Source organism: Pimephales promelas, chromosome 4, assembly GCF_988280905.1.
Source record: "Pimephales promelas chromosome 4, fPimPro1.hap1.1, whole genome shotgun sequence".
NCBI classification, from domain to species: Eukaryota; Metazoa; Chordata; class Actinopteri; order Cypriniformes; family Leuciscidae; genus Pimephales; species Pimephales promelas.
In genome coordinates this window covers 14,869,067-14,885,634 of record NC_142772.1, presented here as the reverse complement: position 1 = coordinate 14,885,634, position 16,568 = coordinate 14,869,067, and the positions used below count along the sequence as shown (strand labels likewise).

The 16,568-nt window shown below is 44.3% G+C and overlaps 1 protein-coding gene and 1 long non-coding RNA gene across 3 annotated transcripts in view; one reads left to right on the top strand and one right to left on the bottom strand.

Moving 5' to 3' along the window:
• Positions 1-16,568, bottom strand: part of aspa (aspartoacylase) — a 285,896-nt gene that overhangs the window by 221,228 nt on the left and 48,100 nt on the right. The gene's annotated exons all lie outside the window — the stretch shown is intronic.
• On the top strand, positions 2,858-10,386 carry LOC148981660 (uncharacterized). Its single transcript, XR_016168256.1, has 3 exons — positions 2,858-3,310; positions 3,387-3,451; positions 9,814-10,386. It is a non-coding gene; the product is annotated as an uncharacterized LOC148981660 (long non-coding RNA).

Below are 16,568 nucleotides of genomic sequence, written 5' to 3'. Positions count from 1 at the left end.
AGTACCTTCCAGAGACTGATGGAAAGGTGCATGGGAGACATGAACTTGAAGGAAGTTGTTGTTTTCCTGGATGACCTGATAGTCTTCTCGAGAACATTAGAAGATCATGAAGACTCACCAAGGTCCTTAACCGCCTGAAGGAGTATGGACTCAAGCTGTCCCCGGAGAAATGTAAGTTCTTTCAGTCCTCAGTTCGGTACTTGGGGCATGTGGTCTCAGAGCAAGGTGTCGAGACCGACCCGGAAAAGATTGCAGCGTTAAAGACCTGGCCAGTTCCTCAGCATCTAAAGGAGTTAAAGGCTTTCCTCGGGTTCTGTGGTTATTACAGGAAGTTCATCAAAGGCTATTCAAACATAATGAAACCCCTGAATGACTTAACATCTGGCTATCCACCTCTAAAGAAACACCCAAAGCCCAAAGAAAAGAGTGGCCAATATACCATCCCAAAGAACCGCTCTTGAACCGTTGGACTCCTGCCTGCCAACAGGCATTCGAGATGATCATCGATAAGTTGACGACGTCCCCAGTTCTGGCTTTCGCAAATCCTGAACTTCCTTACATCCTTCACATGGACGCAAGTACTACCGGCCTCGGAGCGGCCTTATATCAGGAGCAGGAGGGACAGCTGCTTGTCATCGCTTACGCGAGTAGAGGGTTATCGCGTAGTGAGTCCCGCTATCCAGCTCACAAGCTTGAATTTTTAGCGCTAAAATGGTCTGTGACAGAGAAGTTCAGCGACTACCTCTATGGCAATCAGTTCACAGTAGTCACAGACAGCAACCCTCTCACCTACATACTTACGTCAGCCAAACTCGATGCAACTAGCTACAGGTGGTTAGCTGCTCTCTCTACCTTCTCCTTTAAGCTCCAATACCGCCCCGGGAAGCAGAATGGAGATGCTGACGCACTATCACGACGTCCCCATGGTGACCTGCGTGACGACCCCTCATCTCAAAAAGAGTGGGACAAGATCCGCCAGTTCGCGCAACACCATCTATCAAATCCTGATAATATTGAGGCTGTAGATCAGGGGGTTGTTCGTGCCATCTGGGAGAGACACCTTGTTTATTGTGCCAATGATGGAACGGGCAATGGTGGAAGTATCTCCCTCGTTACTTGCCTTGCCATCTCTGGAGATGCTGTACCTGACGCTTTGCACAGGAAGATGAGCTGGGAGGGTTTCCCATCGTCCCACACTTATCAGAAGCCGATCTCAGAGACAAACAGAGGGTGGATCAGTGCATTAAACATGTCATCTCCCAGATTGAGTGTGGAGAGAAACCACCGCCCACAGTAAGAGCTATGCTCCCAGACCTACCTCTGTTGTTGAGAGAGTTGACCAGGCTTGAACTGCGGAACGGCATCCTCTATAGAACACGTCAAGAAGAAGGCCACACAAAGTACCAGCTAGTTTTACCTGAAGAACTTCGTGAGGCGGTCTTAACGAGCCTGCATGACAACATGGGTCATATGGGAAAAGACCGCACGCTGGACTTGGTCAGAGCCAGATTCTACTGGCCGAGGATGGCCTCTGACATTGAGAGGAAAGTCAAGATGTGTAACAGGTGTGTGCTCAGGAAAACCCTACCTGAGAGGGCGGCACCTTTAGTGAACATCATGACAACAAGACCGCTTGAACTGGTCTGCATGGACTTCTTGTCCATTGAACCGGACAGAAGCGGCACAAAGGACATTCTCGTGATCACAGATCACTTCACAAAGTATGCAGTGGCTATTCCAACGCCAAACCAGAAGGCTCAAACGGTTGCAAAGTGCTTATGGGACAATTTCATCGTCCATTATGGTATTCCAGAGAAACTGCACAGTGACCAAATTGGAGGCATACAGAAAATACGAACAACTCCGTACCACCCAAGGGGAAACCCGGTGGAACGCTTTAACCGCACTCTGTTAGACATGCTTGGCACTCTGCAAACCCAAGATAAGTCGCACTGGAAAGACTTTGTGAAGCCTCTGGTCCACGCATATAATTGTACCAGGAGTGAAGTGACTGGGTTCACGCCGTATGAGCTAATGTTCGGACGCCAACCACGCCTGCCGGTCGACCTTGCATTCGGCTTGCCTGTCAAGGAAGAGCAACAGAAGACACACTCCCAGTACGTGAAGCACCTCAAATCCCACCTCGAGGAGAGCTACAAAATTGCTGCAAGGAGTGCTGCCAAGGTAGCTGAAAAGAACAAAACGAGGTTCGACAAGCGTGTGACTCCTTCTGCTCTGGACATTGGAGATAGAGTACTTGTTAGGAACGTACGTATTCGTGGAAAGCACAAGCTCGCTGATAAATGGGAATCCACTGTCCATGTGGTAGTGCGGAAAGCTGGAGATCTTCCCGTTTATACAGTAAAACCAGAGACCGGAGAAGGCCCTTGGCGCACGCTGCATCGAGACCTCTTGCTCCCATGTGGTTTCCTCCAAGTAACGCCAGAAGAACAACCCAAAACACTTGAGCGCCGCAAGACACGCCAGAACATTTGCAGTGGCCTAAGAGAAGTTGATCAGTCTTCGGATGAGGATGATATCATTCCTGTTACATGGTCCCAAAAAGAATCAGTTCCAGAAGTAACCAGATACATTGTCTCGCGAGATGTTCCAATACACCATGGTCAAAGTCATCCTAAAGAGAATTTGACAACAAAACCCCACAATGTGACTGATGATGCCCCAGCTAATGCGATTATCGTACCTGACATCACTCCAGTCGACCGAGTACAGCTGGACCTAAACTTACCTGGAAGTAAGTAAGATCCTGTGGAGAGGGAGATGAACTTACCTGACAATGGTGACCTTGCGGATGGCTCGGAGGAGGACTATACTGAACAACTCCCAATCCTCTCTGACATACCAGAATGTGATGAGACGCCTGTCGCAGAAAAGAAAGGAGAAGAGGAGATTAAGGAGCTGGAGGAACAAGCAAATGCTGATGACCTTATCAGGAGATCTGAGAGGAATCGTCGGCCACCTAGGCGGCTGGACTACACTGAATTGGGAACTCCCTTAGTAACAGTGGTGAAGTCATTCTTTCAAGGGCTGACTACTGTGTGGGATGACATCATGAGTGAGAGTGATACGTCAAAACATTCCCCTGTTTTGTCCCTTCCGGTGATGACCGTCTGAACATTGCCATGCACAGGGACGTGCATAAGTTTGGAGGGGAGAGTGTAACCCACACAAGGTTACTGATGTGCAATACCTTTAAGCCACAGGGGGTGGGGCGTACACTCCAGGGAGTTTTAAAAAAGCAACGACACATCTTTCTTTTATTAAAGACATTGTCGGAACGCATCAACTGGTATGGAAATATCCTTTGAGAAATAGAAATTCTAAGAGAAAACTTGTACTAAATTGTAATGTTATGTGTCCATAAGGTTGAAAGCTGTGAGAGAGAAAGTTAGATCGTACGACTTTGCAAACTCCTCAAGATATATCTCCGGTAAGAATATTAATGTTGATTTGAGTGTTATGCTGGCCGTGTTAGCTTCAGCATAGTAAAAATACTGTTCTTATAAAACCAATCCCAGACAGCAAACTGACATTGAATCAACGTGGAAACGACGTCTCTCATGACATTGAAACAAGGTTGATTTGCTCATCGAATTAACGTTGAACCAACGTCAGACGCGGCATTCTTCAAAGCTAAATGAAATCGAAAATTGGTTTGCTTTCATAACGTTGAAACAACGCGTTGATTTCAAGTTGATTTTCCGTTAGTTTTGAAAGAATGACGCGTCTGACGTTGGTTCAACGTTAATTCGATGAGCAAAACAATGTCAGATCAACGTTGTTTCGATGTCATATTTCCACGTTGATTCAATGTCAGTTTGCTATCTGGGATCGGAGTTCTGCTCCTGATTCTTACTATCTGATACCATATAGACGCAGATTCTGATTGTTTTATGCTGTTTGAGATGTGACCCATGTGCTCGTAAAATATCGCAAATCGCGCTAGCCAAGTGCTAATGATTAGCATTTACAATGTGGATTCGTCCTGATTTTAGCTCTGTTGTTAGCTCAGCTAGACTGGTAACTATTAAAGCAGATATTTTATAGTTTTCCCAATGTTAAGTGTGTTGTATACTCTGTTCTGTTGATTTAAAATTCATTTGATTGAGTGAGTATTCATTTTATTGCTTGTTATCTGTAAGATAAGGATGATTTAGTTCATTTTATTGCCAACCTACATATTTGCACTCTATATGAGGAACGTCTCGGGTTATGACTATAACCCTTGTTCCCTGAGAAGGGAACGAGACACTGCGTCGATAAAATCGACTCTTTGGGGACGCTCCCTAAGCGTGCGCCTCTGAAGTATGAATGAAACTAATCCAATCCTGATTGGTGTTGCGTCGTGACGTAACATGTGACGGCATACCCGGAAGTATAAAAGTGACGCTGTCACAACACACACTAGCCTCGCGATGAAGCAAGACGCTCAAGGGTCTGTAAAAAGGGGGCGTGGCAACACGACGCAGTGTCTCGTTCCCTTCTCAGGGAACAAGGGTTATAGTCATAACCCGAGACGTTCCCTATCGAGGGAACTCAACACTGCGTCTATAAAATCGACTCTTTGGGGAACGAGTACCCACTAGGCCACGCACCGAACAGACCCGCCCCAGAGTGAAACTGATTAGGCACTCAGCAAGGGCCGAGTACGTGTGCACCGGGCGTACTGGGAAGGTTGAGACTGTAAAACCTGATGAAAGTATGCGGGGTAGCCCAGCCGGCTGCCTCACAAATCTCCTGCAGAGGTACTCCCGACAGAAGGGCCCTAGAGGAAGCCATGCCTCTAGTCGAGTGAGCCCTTAAGGCAAAAGGTGAAGGAACCCCACGCACCTTGTAAGCCTCAGTAATAGCCTGGACAATCCAGTTACTTATAGTTTGTTTGGTCGCCGGGAGCCCCCTCTTAGGTGACCCAAAGCATACTAACAACTGGTCAGATCTTCTCCAAGAAGCAGACTTTTCCAAGTATACACTCAAAGCTCTGACGGGGCAGAGCAAGTGAAGCCTCTCTTCTCCCGCCCACACATGAGGTGGAGGATGGAATGCCTGAAGGACTACAGAGCGAGCCGTACTCGAAGGAACTTTAGGCACGTAGCCCGGACTCGGGTGCAAAAAGGCCTTTACTTTGCCAGGGGCAAACTCCAAGCAAGCTGGCGTTACCGCCAGGGCCTGGAGATCTCCCACCCTCTTAAGAGAGGTAATCGCTAAGAGAAAGACCATTTTTAGCGTTAAGTCCTTAGGCGAAGCCGACTCTAAAGGTTCGAAGGGAGCGAGGGACAACCCTTCCAGAACTATTGCCAGATCCCAGGCAGGCACCCTGGACCTGATCGCCGGCCTCATCCTCCAAGCACCACGGAGAAACCTAATGACCAATTGGTGCCTCCCCAGAGGTCCACCATCTACTGGCGCGTGGAAAGCCGAAACGGCAGCCATGTACACCTTAAGAGTGGACGGGGAGAGACCCGCAGAGAAACGATCCTGAAGGAATTCCAGAACTGAAGCCACTGGGCAGTTTACTGGATCCAACTTTCGTTCTCCACACCAAGTGTGAAACACCTTCCACTTGAGGCCATATAATCTCCTGGTAGATGGGGCCCTAGAGCTAAGTATGGTTTCAACCACCTCAGCTGATAAGCCAGCATTTAGGTACTGAACCCCCTCAGAGGCCAGACCCACAGCTTCCACAACTCTGGGCGAGGGTGGAAGATTGTGCCCTCCGCCTGAGACAATAGATCCCTCCTCAGAGGAATCGGCCATGGCGGAGCTATGAGGAGTGATATTATATCCGAGAACCATACTCGTGTCGGCCATCTCGGGGCAACCAGAAGTAGACTGATGCCCTCTTGACGGACCCTCTCCAGGACCCCTGGGAGCAGAGAGATCGGGGGAAAAGCATACAGGCGAAGCCTCGGCCAAGCCTGTACCATGGCATCCAACCCCAGCGGGGCTGGATGTGAGAGGGAGAACCAAAGTGGACAGTGGGACGTCTCTCGAGACGCAAACAGATCCACTTCCATCGGTCCGAACCTCTCCCATATCGACTTCACCACATCCGGATGAAGTCTCCATTCCCCGGGCCTCAGCCCCTGCCTCGACAGGATGTCTGCTCCCCGATTCTGAACCCCTGGGATATACATTGCCCTTATTGACAATATCTTTCCCTGGGACCAAAGGATAATCTGATGCGCCAGTTTGCACAGAGGGCGCGATCTGAGTCCCCCCTGTCGGTTCAGATAGGCCACCACTGACGTATTGTCCGTCCGTATAAGGACGTGGCGACCCTCGATGTCTGGGAGGAAGCTCCTCAAAGCCCTGAACACCGCCATCATCTCCAGGCAATTTATATGCCAAGTGCGATGATGGTCCTGCCACAGACCCCTGGTAAAGCGGCCGTCCATGACCGCGCCCCAGCCAGTAAGGGAGGCGTCTGTCGAAACGGTTTCCCGGCGACATGACACCCCCAACACTGGCCCTTGGGATAGGAACCAAGGCTTCTTCCATATTTGCAGAGACTGAAGGCACTTGCGCGTTACTCTGATCATACGGAACGGATTTCCTTTGGGTGAGAACCCCTTGGTCTTCAACCACCACTGGAGGGGCCTCATGTGAAGGAGGCCCAGAGGAATAATGTTGGATGCCGCTGCCATGAGGCCCAGCATCCTTTGAAAGTGTTTCACAGTGACGGCCTGACCTAGCTTCACCCTGGACACCATCGCCAGAATTGACTCGATACGTGCGGGAGACATACGCGCCTGCATTGTAATCGAGTTCCACACGACTCCCAAAAAGGTCGTGCCCTGGGACGGTTCTAGCACACTCTTCTTCAAATTGAGTCTTAACCCCAATTTTTGAATATGGCCAAGAACGACATCTCGATGCCGAACTGCCATCTCCCGAGACTGGGCCAAAATAAGCCAGTCGTCGAGATAATTCAATACGCGAATCCCCTGAAGTCTCAGTGGAGCAAGGGCCACGTCCATACACTTGGTAAATGTGCAGGGAGAGAGTGCTAGGCCGAACGGAAGAACCCGATATTGGTATGCTTCGCCCCCGAAAGCGAACCTCCGGTACCTCCTGTGACAAGGAAGGATGGAGATGTGAAAATAGGCGTCTTTCAGATCTATCGTGACAAACCAGTCCTCGGATCTGATTTGACTCACGATTGTTGGAATGGTCAACATTCTGAATTTGAACCTTCTCAGAGACCGGTTTCACACCCTGAGATCCAAAATTGGCCTTAACCCCCCATCCTTCTTTGGAACTATAAAGTACCGGCTGTAAAACCCGGACTCCCTGTCTACCGGAAGAACACGTTCTATGGCTCCTTTCGACAGCAGAGTCTGTACTTCTTGTTCCAACACCTGAGCCTGCTCTGGGACCACCGCAGTGAGCACCACCCCAGAGAACTTGGGGGGGCGGTGCGCGAACTGCAGTCTGTACCCAACTCGTATTATCTGCAGGACCCATGGAGATATGTTGGGAAGATGATACCATCCCTCTACAAAATCTACTAAGGGTACCAGCCTCTCGAGGCTGGCCTCTGGTGTCTTTTCGCTGGAAATTGATGCGGCCCGAAGCGCTGTTAACGGCGAACCTGCATCTTTTCCTAGAGGGCCCCGCTGTGAGAACAACCTCGGTTGTCTCACTGCGGAGGGGGCAGCCCTCTGAAGTCCTGCCTTGGCTAGGACCTCTTTTCCGAAGTCCTCTTAGCCTGAATGACGTCCCTCAGGTCGCCCCTCTGGCCGGAGGACTTCGGTTTTTGGGAGCGTTTCCTCTGTTGCCAAGACCCCGGAGGGGGGGCTCTAGAGGAAACGCTCTCCTTCTGCTCTGCCGTGTGGGAGGAGCTGGCTGATGGCTGGGGCTGATTGCTTTGCCCCCCCTACTAGATTTGGCCTTCGCTTTCCGGGGGAGGTACTGCTGGAACGCCGCAGATTGTTTTTTCGACTCCTGAAACCTGTCGACAACCGAATTAACGGCGTCGCCGAACAGGCCAGAAGCCGAAAGCGGCGCATCCAGCAGGAAGGACCTATCCTTTTCTTTAATACCGGATAAGTTCAGCCACAGATGCCTCTCCGTGGCCACCATGGCCGCCGTAGAGCGGCCAATAGCGCTGGCCGCTTCCCTAGTGGCCCGGAGAGACAAATTTGAGAGACAAAGCCTTTCTCAACTCCGCGACATCTTCAGGAGTAGGCCCCTCCCCCTCATCCAAATCTTTCAGGAGGTCGGCCTGGTATGCCTGCAAAATCGCCATCGAGTGCAGACATGAACCAGCCCGACCCGCCGCCATGTAAGCCCTGCCCACTAATGCAGATGTCTCCCTGCAGGGCTTACTAGGCAACACCGGGGTCTTCAGGGAAGACGCCGATTCGGGAGAGAGATAGCTCGCTAAAGCCTCCTCCACCTTCGGCATCTTCCCATATCCCATATCTCGAGCCCCCACAACATTGCTGTAATCTATTACATTGGGACTTGAAATACGGGACGAATGCGGTCTTTCCCACGTTCTCGAGATCTCTTTATGGAGATCGGGGAAAAACGGCAGACCCCGGCGGTGAGGCTGTGACCTGCGCTGCAGGTAACGCTCGTCCATTTTACTGGTGACTTGCGTTTCCTGCTCATGTTGTGGCCAGCTGATGTTTAGTCTGGCCACAGCTCGTGTCACAACCTCCACCAGCTCCTCATAACCCAGGCCGCGTGATGGCGTGCTGAGATCACGGTCGTCCACATCGATGCTGAGCACGTCCACTTCCTCAGAAGTAGACAGCTCAAGCACCGGGACCTGATCGTGGGTAGGAGAAACCGCAGCGCAGGCTCCCACACCACTCTCAGAGGCCGCGGGATCCGCCGATGGCGAGCGAGAAAATGCCTCAGCATTCTCACTCTCCTCCGCCAGATCCCGCTGCGAACCCCAGGATCTCAGTCGCCGCATCGCCTCGACATATGCGGGACTGGAACCCTGGGGAACGCGAGCCTGACCGTGCTCGTCAAAGCACGCCAGCCGGGAGCGCAGCACTCTAATAGGCAAAGCCTCACACATTTCACAAGCAGCCCCCTCGAGAGCTGTCCGTGCGTGCTGCACTCCCAAACAATTCACACAGAGAGAGTGTGCGTCCCCACCCGTGATGAAACGAGGGCAGGAATGCACACACCTCTTGAATTGCTCACTGGCCATACTTTCTTCTTTCAATAATAAGACAAACAACACCAAATAAGACAGACAGTTTCAACATAAAGCGCTTGCTGAAGAGCGAAAGCTAGTGTGTGTTGTGACAGCGTCACTTTTATACTTCCGGGTATGCCGTCACATGTTACGTCACGACGCAACACCAATCAGGATTGGATTAGTTTCATTCATACTTCAGAGGCGCACGCTTAGGGAGCGTCCCCAAAGAGTCGATTTTATCGACGCAGTGTTGAGTTCCCTCGATAGGGAACATAAGTTCATATTAACTGTTAAAAAGAGTGAATATATTAAAATGTGCTGTTAAAATGTCATTAAGATGCATAAATAGATTTAATAGAAGTTAAAAACATGAATATCCGGGTTCAGAGATCTCAATATAATATTTCATACTGTGAGATGGAAGTACAAGATTGATTTATTGATTGTTGTTTATTGTAACCGACCTATCTTATATGGTGTGTTGTGTATCTATTCATTCATATAAGGATTAGAGTATTTATATCCTGTACAATTTGGATATATATTGATTTGAGTTGAATGGATTTAAGTTGAATTGAATTTGAGTAGAAATGAGTTAACAGTAACTAATGTATTCTGTACTGTATGCATAGATTGTTTTTTTGAGAGGATTGAATCATCTGAATCTGACCTGCGGTCAGTGGCGAGCCAACCAAAGAGACTACTGAGTGAACCGAGAGCCTGGTGTGGCCAGCCGTGGCATCTTCGGAACCATCTTCATCCTTTTCCTCCATTACACACAGATAAGAGCATACATAAACCTACCCGGGTAGTGAAACGAACATACTTCGATACTTTGAGGAACACACACACACACCAAATACTGTTACGGACTCTTTATTTTATTTGAATTTTATTTTGGGTTCAGTGTGCGGATGTGCACTCAAGAAGCCGGCTTAGATAGGCAGGGAATGTAAATAATTGTCACCAATTTGTACAATACATCTCTTGAGCTTCATATGTATTGTTTTTCTCTTCTCTATTGAACTAACTGTTATTAATTTGTTCAATACATCTCTTGAGCTCATCTGGGTTGTGTTCTCTCTTTCCTGCTAACATTCCATAGTTCCAGGCTCCGTAGTCATACCTAGAACTCTGATATTGGCCCAGTTTGACCTATAGCTGATTAGATTGGTCGTCAGGTCTACTCAAAACTTCAAGAGAGGGTTACAATTGCACTCAGCTGTTCCTCGTAATCATTGTTCCTAGCTGTTCTGTGTTAGTATTGCTGCGTTCAAGTCCTCCTGGGAAGATCGTACGTACGAGGTGGGAAGTCGTGTTTATGACGTGAGGTGCGTTCAAGTCAGTTTCGTCGGAGCAAAATGGCGGTGTACCTTCTTTTAATGAATTACACGCAAAATACAGCAAGGTTTGTTAACTCTGCTAATAGAAAATGAAGAACAAAGAATGCGCATCAGGTGTGTTTTTCTTTTTATGTTTTTTTTACTACTTTGTGAAGCCAATGTAAACTCTATCATTAGGTATAATTTTTATATTACAATGATATCATATTTTGTGCAGAGAGCTTGCTTTATAAATGAAAAAGCCTTACACTGTCAATGAGTAAACATTGAAATTCAATTCTAATTTACTGTCAACTACAGACATTGCATCCATTTATTCCCCCATGTTTCTCACTGACACGCCCCCAACTCGTACAGATCGGGGCTTAAAGAAAATCCAGAACTCCCCACTGGTATTTACAACATTGTGGTGGCGTTCAAGCACGTTCAACTCATAATTACGATATATACGAGATTACTTGAACGCAGCATGTGTACGGAGTCATTGTTATATGTCACCACCTTTGAGGTCTGTTTTCAAATTTGTTTGTGTTTTGTTTTTTCGACTGCCTTTTTGGATATTGAACTTTGCCTGGACTGGATTGGAGTACGGATTACCCTATTAAACATACTGCAACTGGATCTGTCTTTTCCTGTGTGTGTTCGTGACACCATACTCTCCTACTCAAAGGTATTTATTTATTTATACATATATGTATGTTTTACTGATAAATTCTGAAATTCTTTTTACTTTTAAATGCTGAATGTTGGTCAGGGGGTCGACGTCTGTAGGCACGTAAATTATTTTTCACAGATATCTGACCAGCTTACTCTCATACTCTTAGCTTTTAAAATGTTTGAATTTATATCCCCAATGACTACAGTGGCTCAATCTTAAAGGGATACTCCACTTTTTTTTTTTTTTGGAAATAGGCTCCTTTTACAACTCCCTCTGAGTTAAACAGTTGGGTTTTACCGTTTTCGAATCCTTTCAGACGATTTTCTGATATTTAGAAGAATATCGGTAAACAGACAGTTTCTGGTCTCATTGACTTCCATAGTAGGAAAAAAATATACTAATGGATAATAGTCTGGTTACTGATAGTCTTCTAAATATCAGAAAATCGGCTAAATGGATTTGAAAATGGTAAAACCCAACTGTTTAACTCTGGAGGAGTTGTAAAATTAGTCTATTTCCAAAATAAGCGGAGTATCCCTTTAAGTTTATCAAGCGACGAAAATACTTTTTTTTGCAATAAAAAAAAAAAACTTTTTCAACTATGCATTTCCATCTCTGTGGGCCTCGAGTCAGTTCACTGGTATAATAGTGTAAGCTACTGTTGTTGTACGTCACGACTCACACGACCACATGACCAGCATCAGCCAATAGTGAGCCTACGTGTGACGTAGAGCTATACGCAATCATACTAAGTTAACTGACCCCACCACCGCTACTTGCCAGAATGAATAAACTTTTCATAAACTACAGAACAGCGCGAGCGGGAAGCGACGCCTCATGCGAGCTGAGCTCTGACACTGCGCTAGAAAAATGAAAATGTGTCCTATATTTCGCTGTACATTAATTTAGAGTGATAATAAATAGGAGAATACATTTTGTTTCTGTTATTCTATTTTCAACAAAGTCAAAGCAAAGCTTAACCCAAAATACAAGCTCAGGCATGCACTTCTGTCCCCACACACTCCGCTGTTCGGTGCTCTAGCTAGCCAGAGAATACTCCTGTTGCAGGAACACTTTTAGTAGTCCAAGAAGAGGCAAATATTTATAACAAAGTTATATGTTAAGTATTATATGTCACCAGATTTTATAGTGTAAAACATATTTAAGCACGAATAAGAACCGTTTCGAGGGGGATACCAGGTGTGCAAAAAAAAAAAAAAAAAAAAAACCGAATATTCAAATGTTTCAAATCGAATACCAACCCACCGAACGAATATTCGAAAATTCGTGTCCAGCCCTAATGCAGATTCAATTCTTTACAAAATCTCCCCAATTAAGGTCTTTTCAAATAGACCTAAATAAATATTCTGATGAAATTGTGTTTGTTGAGCATATCTTAAATTGAACCTGGAATGATAATTTGTGATACCATATGAGATGTATGTATGATAGATTTTGAATTGTACTATGTTTGTATTGCGGGTTTTCTGGCATCCCCAACGGAAGGCATCAAGGCATCAGATGTTGGCCTGGACAGATGTACTTGTACACCACACCGACCTCTGCTTTTGCATGGATGGCTGATTACTATCATGTTCTGTGAGGGTATTATTAAAGCAAAACTGAGCACTTGTGACAGTGGAATCTGAAGGTGTAAAGTCACACATCAGTAAATTTAAAGTCACAGAGAGTAAGATATATATATATATATATATATATATATATATATAGAAGTTTCAAACCTTTTTCTCTCACACAAACACAGAAGTTGGAGCTTTTCAAATTCTTCATTGGAGGTGCACAAATACTATTTTACAAATCACAAAGTATGAAATTCATATGCTCACATTTAAGCCACGGTCACACAATGGGTTTGAGCATATGACTTGACAACAAAATTATTCTTTTAAATCAAGAGGTCACACCTTTATGTATTGATCTTCTACTGGGCACACATTATTGTGTAGATCAAATTTGCAGGTCAGAGTTCACCAGATTTAAACTGGAATGCCGTAAAATGTGAAACTGTTTGCGGGAGCTAGCATTTCCGATCTCCCACGTTCACATGTAAATGAATGGAAGTCAATGGAATGAAGTGTGACCAAACAAAAATAGCTAAACTGTATAGATGATTCACAAAATTATACACAAAGAAATTTGCATGATTGGCCAAAATTGTACTGGTCTCAACAAAAATTATGACCCTGTGAGTTTGGTAATTTGTAGTATACTATTTCTACACCTGCAATAAAGAATTTAAAATGGTGTAACTGATGTGTTGTTTGTGTGTGAGAGAGAAAGGAAAAAAAATGACATGTTTGCAACTCCTAAAACATTTTCTCGAAGACTTGACATCTACTCTGTTTTACGGAAGCCCTGAACCGCAACCTAAAAAAAAAAAAAAAAAGTCAGTAAAAAAAAAAAAAAATCTGTAAAAATAAAAAAAAATAAAAAATCTAGCATTTCGAGATTAAAGTCGAAATGTTTCGAGATTAAAGTCGAAACATTGTGCATTCATAACAGTGTGCGTCCACTGGCTCAGAGCGCGTGTGTGTGAAGTCGAACTGCCATGGATAAACACAAAATAGTAGCTTTTTACTTTTATCTGGGCTTTCAACAAAATTCTACACACGTCACACGTGCTAGTGGCAGTGTTTCTGAGGTGTTTTCGTGCTCGTCTAGTCAACACTATCTGGATCGAGAACACAACAGTAACTGTTCGGTCTCCCTCTTCACCGTAAATACGCTCTGGATACATTTTAAGTGCATCATTCTGTATCCAATCATTTGGCCGGATCCTGTGATTTCCTAAGATTTAATAACCACTTATGGTTGAGGAGAGATTCTCTGCTATGATTGTAAAGCACTTTGAGTGTAGGCATATAGGCTATGAAAGCGCTATATAAATGCCCTATTCATTCATTCATTCATTCATTCATTCATTCATAAAGCTGGATTTCTCCATCCAGTCTGAAAAGTGTTTTCCGTGTTGGTTTTCCTATAGGCTAAAGTCTATTCCGGCGCATTGTATTTTATAACGTCCTATAATGGTAGCCTAATGCTGGTACATGTAGATTGGCACCTGTTGAATTTCCTTTGATGAAACAAAACACACACACACACACACACACACACACACACACACAGTGTGAAACTCGCTATTGGCCATTATGAATGCCTGTGTGTGCGGCAATGTGAGACAATGGAAAGCACACACGCGCAGCTTCTACGCGATAGCGAGTTTTTACATTGTGTGTGTGTGTGTGTGTGTGTGTGTGTGTGTGTGTTTTGTTTCATCAAAGGAAATTCAACAGGTGCCAATCTGCATTAGGCTACCATTATAGGACGTTATAAAATATACTGCGCCGGAATAGACTTTAGCCTATAGGAAAACCAACACGGAAAACACTTTTCAGACTGGATGGAGAAATCCAGCTTTATGAATGAATGAATGAATGAATGAATGAATGAATGAATAGGGCATTTATATAGCGCTTTCATAGCCTATATGCCTACACTCAAAGTGCTTTACAATCATATCAGAGAATCTCTCCTCAACCATAAGTGGTTATTAAATCTTAGGAAATCACAGGATCCGGCCAAATGATTGGATACAGAATGATGCACTTAAAATGTATCCAGAGCGTATTTACGGTGAAGAGGGAGACTGAACAGTTACTGTTGTGTTCTCGACCCAGATAGTGTTGACTAGACGAGCACGAAAACACCTCAGAAACACTGCCACTAGCACGTGTGACGTGTAGAATTTTGTTGAAAGCCCAGATAAAAGTAAAAAGCTACTATTTTGGGTTTATCCATGGCAGTTCGACTTCACACACACCAGTGGTGGAGGAAGTACTGAATCTCAGTAGGCCTACTTAAGTAAAAGTACAAATACCCAGATAAATACTTTACTTTAGTTAAACTTTACTTTACTATACTTTACTTTTACTTTAGTAAAAGTAGAAGTAACACAATGACAACCATACTTAAGTAAAAAGTAAAAAGTACTTTATTTTAAATGTACTTTAAGTATTAAAAGTAAAAGTACTTGCATAACAATTGATTCTCTTGATGTCTATTTTCTAATGATTAATAAAACATTTAATTCTAACTCATTTAACCTAATAGCCTACTCCTATAATGATGTTCAATAATGATGGAAAAAAATGTCACCATTTCTGAAACAAGCTTGCAATTAGAAAATATCATGCTTATCCTTACTATATGTTAATAACTATTGGCAGTAAACGCGATTCATTTATGGTGTAATTCTGAACCTCTTGGCTTGCCATAATCCTAACCAAACCAAACATATATTACACACGGTGTGTTTCCTATGCACGTAAAAACAAATTTTCGCGTATGAGTTGCATGATAAACATACTGCGTGCCAGACGCATTTAGTTGATGTATCTATGGCAACCAAACGTGAGACAAACGTGCAACGAACGGACGGTCAGATTACGTTTTGGCAGTGGAAAAACTGATCAGAAAATGTAACGAAAATGTAACAGAAGTTGTAGAAATGTAGTGGAGTAGAAAGTAGAATAATTGCTGCAAAATGTAACGAAGTAAAAGTAAAAACTATGCACTATTTATTCTACTTAAGTAAAGTAAAGATACGTGAAAAATGTACTTAAGTAAAGTAACGAAGTATTTGTACTTCGTTTCATTCCACCACTGACACACAAGCGCGCGCTCTGAGCCAGTGGACGCGCACTGTTATGAATGCACAATGTTTCGACTTTAATCTCGAAACATTTCGACTTTAATCTCGAAACATTCCGACTTTAATCTCGAAACATTTCGACTTTAATCTCGAAACATTTCGACTTTAATCTCGAAATACTAAATTTTTTTTTTTTTTTACAGATTTTTTTTTTTTTTACAGATTTTTTTTTTTTACTGACTTTTTTTTTTTTTAGGTTGCGGTTCAGGGCTTCCGTACTGTTTTGCTTCAATAATACTCGATATAATACAGTGTATGCCTAATTTGAGTCGAGTTTTGCTTCAATAATACTCGATATAATACAGTGTATGCCTAATTTGAGTCGAGATTCTGATTGTTTTTTCAAAACACAATTTATCAATGCCAAACCACATCAATCTTATTAACTATAATTTATTTTGTATAAAATTAATATACAGTACCGGTCAAAAGTTTGGAAACATTACTATTTTAAATATTTTTTGAAAAATGTCTCTTCTCCTCATCAAGCTAGCATTTATTTGAGAAAAAAGCAGTAATATTGTGAAATATTATTATAATTTTAAACAGCTGTTTTCTATGTGACTATATAGTAAAGTGTAATTAGTTCCTGTTTATAATATATCATGTGACACTGAAGACTGCATTAATGATGCTGAAAATTCAGCTTTGCAT